Below are 13,036 nucleotides of genomic sequence, written 5' to 3' on the forward strand. Positions count from 1 at the left end.
GAAGGCGAGTCCCCAGGTGTCACTCACACCCCCTTGTTGTTTGAGAACTTGTAAACTGTTGAGATCCCCACCCAAAAACCATATATATTTTTGTATGTGGCAACAAAACAAATCAAATGAAATAAAGTGGGATTCAGGTCAACTCTACCCCTCATGTTTGAGAACTCGTAAACGGTCGAGATCCCCACCCCTAAACCACATATATTTTTGTATGGGGCAACAAAACAAATCAAATGAAATAAAGTGGGAGTCCCTTTGGGTCAGCCCCACCCCACTTGTTTGAGAACTTGGAAATGGTCAAGATCCCCTACCCATAACCATATATATTCTTGTACTGGACAATAAAACAAATCATATGAAATAGAAGGCGAGTCCCCAGGTGTCACTCACACCCCCTTGTTGTTTGAGAACTCGTAAACTGTTGAGATCCCCACCCATAAACCATATATATTTTCGTATGGGGCAACAAAACAAATCAAATGAAATAAAGTGGGAGTCCCTTTGGGTCAGCCCCACCCCACTTGTTTGAGAACTTGGAAATGGTCAAGATCCCCTACCCTTAACATGCTTAACCATATATATTCTTGTACTGGACAATAAAACAAATCATATGAAATAGAAGGCGAGTCCCCAGGTGTCACTCACACCCCCTTGTTGTTTGAGAACTCGTAAACTCTTGAGATCCCCACCCATAAACCATATATATTTTTGTATGGGACAATAAAATAAATCAAATGAAATATAAAAGAAGTCCACAGGGGTGACCCCACCCCCTTCTTTTTGAAAACTTGTAAACCGTTGTGATCCCCTACCCTTAACCATATATATTCTTGTATTGGATAATAAAACAAATCAGATGAAATAAAAGGCTAGTCCCCTAGGGTCACTCTTATCCCTATCTCCTGCCTGTTTAAGAACTTGTAAACTGTCAAGATCCCCACCCCTCAATCATGAATATTGCTGTACATGATATCAAGAAGATTTGAATGACATACAGGTGTAATACCTAGACGTCACTTGTGCATATATCACTTTACTAGACCAGACCAATTTGTATTGGACGTTGCTCAACATGCTCAATGTAAGGCGACCGTGGGAATGACTAATTTTGAGTGCTTTGTTTGGGTGACTTCGTAGCAGCATCCTGTTACAATTATTTCTTGTTTACAGTTGTTGTTTTTTTTATAAGTAGGAAAAAAAGTTAATTATGCAATCTTCACGACAAGTTACTTGTCACAAGCTAAAAAAGTATATATATATATATATACATGTTCAGAAAGGGTTCAACCGATATTTATCTGAAACTGTAATTGAGCTATTTTATATTTTCAGTTTAAAGATCTACAAAAAATGTACTGTCCATTTATATTTGATTCAAGTCCAGTCGATTTATAATTTAGTAAAGGTAAGTGAATATTATAGTCAAATTGTTTTGGAACGTTTGGTTATTTATTTGATCAAATGAAATTCAGAACTAAATTTCAATCGTAAATGTTAACATTCTTCAAGGGGAGATAATTCTAAGGAGTATTACACCAGCACTTATTTCTGTTCTTTTTTGTCCGCACCATATCTAAACATGATTTGAAATTATTCAAGCTACTCTTCCAATCTTTCCATGAGTAATTAATTGCTTTAGGGAGTCCAAACTAAACAAACCATTGCAATCATTACAAAGAAGTCACTTGTGGTGTATGAATTGAAGATTGGATTTTAATGTCAATGAGACAGCAACCATTCAATGAAAGAGGTCAACATTGTATTCAACCAATGAAAACTTTGTTCTTACAGGGATGATTTCACTATACAGTTTAGGGCCGCTTAGCAGCCCTTGGCTTAAATCGGCCAGCCTCCCCCAAAATGTTTGTGAATATAAATTCCCAATTCAGGAAAAAAAAAATAAAAGTCGGTATTTTCGGAAAAACTATAATTTTTCATAGTTTGTCTTCAAAACGTAGTAAAAACCGGATAAGAATGCTGACAACAATCACATTTTATTAACAATGATTTAAGTATGTCAACATGAGTTAAACAATTTTAGCAGCCAGTTTCAATTGATTACAATATAATGGGAGTATTTGATCTCGTAAAAGTAGATCGCCCAGCAGAGCTGGTTATGTAATTTGATGAAAGCTTGTTTTGTAAAAGAAATTATTTTATATTTTACTCTATTTCATCAAAAGACAAAAGTTTGAGCATTTTTGAAAATAATGTTGATGATAGACCATTCATGAAATGCCCCCTCCCCCTACCCCCCAAAATATACTATGTCATCATTATGGAACTGTTTCAAAAGATATGAAAATGATCCCAATAATTTTAAAATTCACTGGTTCAATTGCTTTATGGGCATAAATATCTTATCAATTAAGTATATTAACTTTTGTAATTGATTTTCTGAATCCAACAATTGGCCAGTTCAATTTGAAATCCATTTGAATCAAGGTAAGTTAATAAAGATGATCTGTTGAAAAAATACCCAATGGATGACTTTTTCAGTGGTTAATATCTCATATAATTTTTCTTTGTACTTATTGTCGCCTGTTACCCCACTTCCACGTTGAGCAAGAGCATATTTCTGTTTCCTAACCAGTTCATTTTAGGGTCCTCTTGGTTTTCCGTGTTTCAACTATTTCGATTTCTTTGAAAATTACAGACAATGATTTCGATTTAATTACTAAAGTGTTGGGAGTAATGTATGCACATTGTATATTTATCAGATATCCTATAAATTATATGAGATAGCTTATACACTATATAAGATATCTTATAAACTATATAATAAAATTAACGGTACCAATTTTCTTGCACCAGATGCGCATTTCGACAATACATGTCTCTTCAGTGATGCTCGCGGTCAAAATATTTGAAATCCAAAGCTTATATAAAAGATGAAGAGCTATATAAGATATCTTATAAACTATATAAGATATCTTATAAACTATATAAGTTATCTTATAAACTATATAATATATAAACTATATAAGATATCTTATAAACTATATAATATATAAACTATATAAGATATCTTATAAACTATATAATATATAAACTATATAAGATATCGCATATACTATGTAAGATATCTTATAATCGATATTAGATATCTTCTATATTATATAAGATAGCCAGTGACAACTCTACAACAGATTTATCCATCGGATCACCAGCAGTGATGGTGATACCTGGCTGTGTACATTATGTATATACAACTCGTCTAAACATCAACCCAACAATGTTAGATCTAAAATTTGCTTTTTCAAATTTTTTGTTCTTTCCTCGCCGTGATTCTAACCCATGCTTCTGAGATATCATGACACCAAATTGCCTGCACGGTAGCCGTCCCACTAGACCACACGATTATATAATTTATAAAGTATATAAGATATCTTAAAAAGTATATAAGATATCTTATAAAGTTTATTCATGTATTACAACTTCCCTGCTTCCAATCACGTTAACTTTTTCAATCAGGCGAAATTTAATAAACATTTTCCGTTTTTACAGCAAAATGATATTATTTCGTCTTAGATTGTATGCATACAAAATTCCCAATAGGGATACAAATTCCCAATTTGATGTTCAAGGGACCCATTTGAAAACACCTGGAATCATCCCTGACTTATTATTGAGCAATACAAGTGCCACATGTGGAGCACCTGAGATAGCCCTCAACTTTTGTTGGGTTTCCTGTTGCTCAGTCTTTAATTGTTATGCCCCACCTACGATAGTAGAGGGGCATTATGTTTTCTGGTCTGTGCGTCCGTCTGTCCTTCCGTCCGTCTGTCCGTCCATCCGTTCAGGTTAAAGTTTTTGGTCAAGGTAGTTTTTAATGAAGTTGAAGTCCAATCAACTTGAAACTTAGTTCACATGTTCTCCATGATATGATCTTTCTAATTTTAATGCCAAATTAGAGTTTTGACCCCAATTTCATGGTTCACTGAACATAGAAAATGATAGTGCAAATTTCAGGTTAAAGTTTTTGGTCAAGGTAGTTTTTGATGAAGTTGAAGTCCAATCAACTTGAAACTTAGTATACATGTTCCATGTGATATGATCTTTCTAATTTAAATGACAAATTATAGTTTTTATCCCAATTTTTAGGTCCACTAAACACAGAAAAAGATAGTGTGAGTGGGGCATCTGTGTACTATGGACACATTCTTGTTAATTTTGTGTTTTGTGTACTGTTGTTTGTCTTTTTCTTATTTAGCCATGTTTTTAGTTTGAACTTCTATTATTTATATTTATTAGATCCATGTCCAGTCAATGTGATCCTTGTCCAGTCAAGTTGTTATTATAGTCCATGTAATCCTTGTCCAGCCAAGTTGTTATTATAGGTAAGTGTACAGTATAGTGAACTATATAGGATCATTTACTATTGAAATTTGTTTCCAATGTAAAATATTCAAACTCTATAAGGGGAGATAATCAACATATAGTTTTTACATTCAAAATACCATAACTCCAATTTTTTTTATAGTAAACAAGACACATGACATCATTAGAGTGTTATTTGCCTTCAAAAATAGATTGGTTGAACTTAAGCATGGAACTTGTGCTAAAGAAAAATAAAGTGAGATAAATGTCAATGAGACAGCAACCCAACAAGTCAAGAATGGAGATGTGTAAAGGTCAATGTATAGGAGATGTGTACAGGTCAATATATAGGAGACATGTACAGGTCAATATATAGGAGACCTGTACAGGTCAATATATAGGAGATGTGTACAGGTCAATATATAGGAGACGTGTACAGGTCAATATGTAGGAGATGTGTACAGGTCAATATATAGGAGATGTGTACAGGTCAATATATAGGAGATGTGTACAGGTCAATAGATAGGAGATGTGTACCGGTCAATATATAGGAGATGTGTACAGGTCAATATTTGGAGATGTGTAAAGGTCAAGGTATAGGAGATGTGTACAGGTCAATATATAGTAGATGTGTACAGGTCAATATATAGGAGATGTGTACAGGTCAATATATAGTCAACAATTCAAAAATAACCTCATATGACAAGGTCTACATTTTTATGAAGCTGGCCATAACATTTAGGATTTATTCATGTTAATGAAATAATTGCGCATTATACCTTTTTATCGCTCCGCGGGTGAACTATGATGTTGTGATTGGTTTAAAGCCGTCACATGGTGACCCCAAATGGATCCGTATGGGGTTAGTAAATTTCATATGGGTTCATGACATCTGTCTATTGTTAATGGTGACGTCATCTATTGATGTTGTTGTATTTCATTGTTTATTTTTCTACAAAATGCAACAGGAAAAGTCCCATGTGCAATAAATTTGCTATATCCTATATACGGTTCACTACTGACCCCCTTTGGCCCCAACCCCTATGGATTTTAATAACCCTCTAGTCTATGGATCCGTAGGGGGTCAGTAGCAAACTATATAACTTTAATATAATTGTAAGTTTATTTTATTGAAACAGGGAGATAATACACACACATTGATATATTTATACAGGGAGATAACACACACACATTGATATGTTTATACAGGGAGATAACCCACAAACATTGATATGTTTATACAGGGAGATCACCCTCAAACATTGATATGTTTATACAGGGAGATAACCCACAAACATTGATATGTTTATACAGGGAGATAACCCACAAACATTGATATATTTATAAGAAACAGGGAGATAACACTCAACCATTTATATATGTATACAGGGAGATAACACAAACATTGATATGTTTATAAGAAACAGGGAGATAACCCACAAACATTGATATGTTTATAAGATACAGGGAGATAACACTCAAACATTTATATGTTTATACAGGGAAATAACCCACACACATTGATATGTTTATAAGAAACAGGGAGATAACACTCAAACATTTATATATTTATACAGGAAGATTACCTACAAACATTGATATGTTTATAAGAAACAGGGAGATAACACACAAACATTGATATGTTTATAAGAAACAGGGAGATAACCCACAAACATTGATATGTTTATAAGAAACAGGGAGATAACCCACAAACATTGATATGTTAATAAGATACAGGGAGATAACACACAAACATTGATATGTTTATACAGGAAGATAACACACAAAGATTGATATGTTTATAAGAAAGGGAGATAATACACAAACATTGATATGAGATAAAACACAAACATTGATATGTTTATACAAGGAGACAACACACAAACATTGATATATTTATAAGAAACATTCATAACAGTTAACTATAAAAAGAAGTACCAATGAAGTATTTTTAAGTGATACATATATTTTACATATTTCAGGCTTAAACAAGTAAATATGATTTATAGTTAATTTTCACAGATGCTTTAGATGATGGCACAACCTTATACTTATAAAATAGGCTGACCTCAGAGGTACATTCATCAGTATTTATCTAATTAGTATGTATCGTATTTTTTAAGATTGCATAACAATTTTTTTTTTCATAAAAACTGCCTCGTTGATCTTCACGGTGTTGTGGTATTGTGTTAACCTTAAGTGTGGGAGGTGGTGGGTTTGAACCCTGGACAGTTCAACCAAAGACTTGAAAATTAATATTTGCTGCTTCTCTAAAATGAGGTAAATCAATACAGACGAAGCAGTTTTCACATCTACCATGCAGTCGCTTCCTGTTTGCCGATAGTTTGAAATTATACAACACTCATTGTACAATGAAACTTTCTTTGAACTTTTCTTGGCTTCTATAGAAGGGAATGATTTTATATTAGATGAACAGTTTGACAAATTTGAGTTGTAGCGTGTTAGCAATTTTTGTTTCGGCTGTGCAGCTTTTCCCTGTTTGTCAATAGTTCGAAATTTTGCAACACTGATTGTACAACGATAATTTTCATGTAAATTTTTTGGCTCTTATGATTTTATGGAATGATATATATGCTTCATTAAATATGTAACCTCAATCAATTGCATGCAGCGACACAGATCTATTTGTCTTGTTCAAAGTTATGGTTCCACAGCATAGGCTAGTGCCATTTTTGAAAAGAGCTTTTAGTTAAGGACCAAGCAACAACCTAAAATATGGCAATATAACACACCATTACATTATTCTTACTTTACTTCTCATAGTTTTAAATTAGTGTGGGCCCAATGGTCAGGAACCTTTCATTTCTGTGAGAGAACCTTTGAATTTTGGAAAACAAAGGTCCATGGCCATGATGGCCTACAATCCGTTACATTAGTACTTATTTTAGGACCATTGAATTTCTTGAGGAGGGCCTTTCACTCGAAACTTCAAATGGTCCAGGACTTAACATATTTTAGGCAAATTGTAAAACTTACTTATAGCTTCAATCCTGTAAGTACATTAAGTATGTTAAGAGGGAGGGGGTATCTGTGATCATTTTATTGTATAAAAATAAGAAAATGTGGTATGATAAACAACGATACAATTATTCCTAGACTATAGGACAAAGATATAAACAATGACAGGTTGTCCAACAGCCTTCAACAATGAGCAAAACCCATACCATATAATCATAAGGAAGTGTGGTTAGATAAACAATGATACAATTATTTTTTGATCAAAGGACAAAGATATAAACAATTACAGGTCGTCAAACAGCCTTCAACAATGAGCAAAACCCATGCCATATAATAATTAGGAGTTGTGGTATGACTAACAATGATGCAATTATTCCTAGACGATAGGACAAAGATATAAACAATTTCATGCTGTCCAACAGCCTTCCACAATGAGCAAAACCCATACCATATGATAAAAAGGAGGTGTGGTAAGATTAACAATGATACCATTATTCCTAGACCATAGGACACAGTTATAAACAATTACAGGTTGTCCAACAGCCTACAACAATGAGCAAAACCCATGCCATATAATCATCTATAAATAGCCTTGGTATGATAAAATGTGAAACATTTCAAAAGAAAAATTCCACTGCTGAAAACAACAATGAAGTAAAAACAAAGATGGTACACAACTAATAACTACATCCACTACGTTATTGGACAGGCTCATACAGAATAAAAGAACAGTTGAATTTAATTTGACTGTTCTAGTCGATTATTGATAGTGTTTTAAGAAACTGTTACTTGATATTTTTTATGTGTGTCTTAAAGCTGATAAAAGAAAACTTTTGACATTCTTAGACCTGGGAAAGTGCAATAGATGTTCTGGTGTTCGATGGAAAGAGTCACATCCAGCTTGTAGAATACATTTGTACATCATTTAGGTATGTTATCAGATCTTCAAGGTTTTTAGTTCAGTTCATTAACTTCTAATAGTGCAGTCGTATTGCCAGAAAAGTTGAGATAAATCACTGTTTCAATGCTATTATTATTTAATTAAAATTAGTATCTAAAAATATTAGGTCAGTATATTACATCCAATAATGATCATGTATTTTTAATTGACAGTAACTATAATACATGTACCTCAATAATAACTCAACAGTATATATCGAATATAATTTTTCTTTTCTATTTTTAGGATATAATGGAGGATTGGAATGAGGTAAGATTTAAACTAATAGTCTCCTTGTGTGGTTTTGTTCCCCATTATTGTACAATTATATACAAGTAAGTGGTAATTTGAGATAAAAACTAGTAGAATTCTAGGCGAACTACAAAACTACTTTTTCGAAGAAAACAGATCAAGCAAAAAAAAAACAAAACTGGAACAAAGCAAGGTGACTCACAACATTTGACCAACTTAGGTAATGCTAATAACTAATAGCAGATATCGTCTTAATTGTCTTATCTTCTACTCATTACATGGGTGACACTTAATCATCTTATCTTCTACTCATTACATGGGTGACACTTGATCATCTTATCTTCTACCCATTACATGGGTGACACTTAATCAGCTTATCTTCTAATCATTACGAGGGTGACACTTAATCATCTTATCTTCTAGTCATTACATGGGTAACACTTAATCATCTTATCTTCTACTCATTACGAGGGTGACACTTAATCATCTTATCTTCTACTCATTACATGGGTAACACTTAATCATCTTATCTTCTACTCATTACGAGGATGACACTTAATCATCTTATCTTCTACTCATTACACAGGTGACACTTGATTGTTTTATCTTCTACTCATTACACAGGTGACACTTAATCATCTTATCTTCTACTCATTACATGGGTGACACTTAATTGACTTATCTTCTACTCATTACACAGGTGACACTTAATTGTCTTATCTTTTACTCATTACACAGGTGGCACTTAATTGTCTTATCTTCTACTCATATCATGAGTGACAATTAATTGTCTTATCTTCTACTCATAACATGAGTGACAATTAATTGTCTTATCTTCTACTCATATCACGGGTAACACTTAATCGACTTATCTTCTACTCATAACATGAGTGACAATTAATTGTCTTATCTTCTACTCATATCACGGGTGACACTTACTTGTCTTATCTTCTACTCATTACACGGGTGACACTTAATTGTCTTATCTTGTACACTTTACACAGGTGACACTTGCACACATGCAGATTTCCTAGTAACTTTAATATATATTGTCTGAGGTTAGTGTGTCAATAACTTACATGGGAAGGCTCTGCTTATTATCATACAATACTGAGTGGCAGTTTAGTTACATAAAAAAATTTGAATCTGTATTGAGTAACTGATGACAAACAAAAATGCAATTTAAAGTTTTTTCAGTAAGAAATTTATCGAATATTTTTTTAATATGAGTGTATACTCTGTAAAATTCTTTCCAGTAGTAGACAGTGTATTATTTATGTAGTACCTTCAGAATCCTTGATTACAATGTCAAATATGTAACCCTTAAGTCTATACAGTTATTAGTAAAAATATTGGACAATTTTTCAAAATAAAAAATAAACAATACAGAAGTTCTCTCCCCTTGCCTTTGTTTAGTACATGTAAGTTAAATAAGACATATCTTTTTTTTATGGTATAAAGTGCAGACTGATACAACCAACCATTTTAAAAGGTTTTTGTTCTTGTTAGGTTACAGTCTCATTACTTTATTATAACCCACATCTGCATGTATTCAGTCTACATACAATAAGGTTACAGTCTCATTACTTAATTATAACCCATATCTACATTTATTCAGTCTACATACAATAAGGTTTTAGTCTCATTACTTAATTATAACCCATATCTACATTTATTCAGTCTACATACAATTAGGTTACAGTCTCATTACTTTATTATAACCCATATCTACATTTATTCAGTCTACATACAATTAGGTTACAGTCTCATTACTTAATTATAACCCACGTCTAAATTTATTCAGTCTACATACAATAAGGTTACAGTCTCATTACTTTATTATAACCCATATCTACATTTATTCAGTCTACATACAATTAGGTTACAGTCTCATTACTTAATTATAACCCATATCTACATTTATTCAGTCTACATACAATTAGGTTACAGTCTCATTACTTAATTATAACCCTCATCTACATTTATTCAGTGTACATACAATTAGGTTACAGTCTCATTACTTAATTATAACCCACATCTACATTTATTCAGTGTACATACAATTAGGTTACAGTCTCATTACTTAATTATAACCCAAATCTACATTTATTCAGTCTACATACAATTAGGTTACAGTCTCATTACTTAATTATAACCCTCATCTACATTTATTCAGTCTACATACAATAAGGTTACAGTCTCATTACTTAATTATAACCCACATCTACATTTATTCAGTCTACATACAATAAGGTTACAGTCTCATTACTTAATTATAACCCACATCTACATTTATTCAGTCTACATACAATTAGGTTACAGTCTCATTACTTAATTATAACCCTCATCTACATTTATTCAGTCTACATACAATTAGGTTACAGTCTCATTACTTAATTATAACCCACATCTACATTTATTCAGTCTACATACAATTAGGTTACAGTCTCATTACTTAATTATAACCCTCATCTACATTTATTCAGTCTACATACAATTAGGTTACAGTCTCATTACTTAATTATAACCCACATCTACATTTATTCAGTCTACATACAATTAGGTTACAGTCTCATTACTTAATTATAACCCATATCTTCATTTATTCAGTGTACATACAATAAGGTTTTAGTCTCATTACTTAATTATAACCCAAATCTACATTTATTCAGTCTACATACAATTAGGTTACAGTCTCATTACTTAATTATAACCCATATCTTCATTTATTCAGTGTACATACAATAAGGTTTTAGTCTCATTACTTAATTATAACCCTCATCTACATTTATTCAGTGTACATACAATAAGGTTTTAGTCTCATTACTTAATTATAACCCAAATCTACATTTATTCAGTCTACATACAATTAGGTTACAGTCTCATTACTTAATTATAACCCATATCTTCATTTATTCAGTGTACATACAATAAGGTTTTAGTCTCATTACTTAATTATAACCCATATCTACATTTATTCAGTCTACATACAATTAGGTTACAGTCTCATTACTTAATTATAACCCATATCTACATTTATTCAGTCTACATACAATTAGGTTACAGTCTCATTACTTAATTATAACCCTCATCTACATTTATTCAGTGTACATACAATTAGGTTACAGTCTCATTACTTAATTATAACCCACATCTACATTTATTCAGTGTACATACAATTAGGTTACAGTCTCATTACTTAATTATAACCCACATCTACATTTATTCAGTGTACATACAATTAGGTTACAGTCTCATTACTTAATTATAACCCACATCTACATTTATTCCGTCTTCATACAATTAGGTTACAGTCTCATTACTTTATTATAACCCATATCTTCATTTATTCAGTCTACATACAATTAGGTTACAGTCTCATTACTTAATTATAACCCTCATCTACATTTATTCAGTCTACATACAATTAGGTTACAGTCTCATTACGTTATTATAACCCACATCTGCATGTATTCAGTTTTCATACATTTATATGATTTTCTCTTTAAGTAAGTATAAAAGAGAGATTTCTACTATCTGATATAAAAAAAGTTGAGAAAGTACCTAGGGGCAATAAAGGACTATGTGAATGAAAAAAATAATTAATAATATTGAGAATGGAAATGGGGAATGTGAATGTCTTAAAAAGTCAAAGTTCCGAAAAACACTACAAAAAAGAAAAATCAAGGATATGCAAAATCTAGTCCATGATCCGATTCTTTTAAAAAATATTTCTCAAAGGTTAGCAATTTTTGTTTATCTTAATAATATAAAATGCATAAATTCCAACAATTACATGCTATTTAAAGATTTCCTCTCTGTCTGAAAGTTTTATTAAGGAAGGATACTACTGATTTATGAAGTCATTGCTATACAGAAGAATATATAGTTATTACCTAATTTAACAGCAACTATTTAATACAATTTATTGAATTTAAGATTCATGTTTTACTTACAGAAACTTATTACAGCTGCCCAGAATGGAGATATAGAAGACTTAGAATTAAATCTACAGAATGGTGCAGACATTGATTATCAAGGTGTAAGTAAAATAGTCACATTCACAACCACCTTCATTTAATACTTCATAGAAAAATCATCTTAAGATATGTCGTCTTATGGTACATGTACAATAAAAGTCACAACACTACATGTTACTTAAAAATAGTGTACAGTGGAACAGTGTAAAACTACAAATTACTTCACATACAGTATATTGTACAAATACAATATAAAACGCACAAAAAATTACTACAAGTTATTTAAAAATAAAGCACAGAAAAACAGTGTAAAACTAAAAGTTACTTCAAAATACAGGATATTGTATATATACAATATAAAACGCACAAAATATTACTACAAGTTACTTAAAAATAAACAACAGTAAAACAGTATTACATAAACACACGACAACAATTAACTTTAGAACATAACCATAACATAACATAGAAAATAACAGATTGTACATAAGTAGTTAAAACACACAACTACAAATTACTTCAGAACAGAACAGATTGAACACCAGCAGTATAAATCACACAACTA

At 31.8% G+C, this 13,036-nt stretch overlaps 1 protein-coding gene and 1 long non-coding RNA gene across 2 annotated transcripts in view; both read left to right on the forward strand.

Moving 5' to 3' along the window:
• The window catches only part of LOC134690546 (uncharacterized), a 34,664-nt gene extending 28,475 nt beyond the window's left edge, over positions 1-6,189 (forward strand). The window contains exons 2-3 of the long non-coding RNA XR_010101967.1: positions 1,333-1,405; positions 4,255-6,189. This is a non-coding gene — a long non-coding RNA (uncharacterized LOC134690546). The remainder of the gene's footprint in view (positions 1-1,332; positions 1,406-4,254) is intronic.
• The window catches only part of LOC134691415 (uncharacterized), a 328,275-nt gene that overhangs the window by 271,445 nt on the left and 43,794 nt on the right, over positions 1-13,036 (forward strand). The gene's annotated exons all lie outside the window — the stretch shown is intronic.

The sequence above is a fragment of the Mytilus trossulus genome, chromosome 11, assembly GCF_036588685.1.
Source record: "Mytilus trossulus isolate FHL-02 chromosome 11, PNRI_Mtr1.1.1.hap1, whole genome shotgun sequence".
Lineage (NCBI taxonomy): Eukaryota > Metazoa > Mollusca > Bivalvia > Mytilida > Mytilidae > Mytilus > Mytilus trossulus.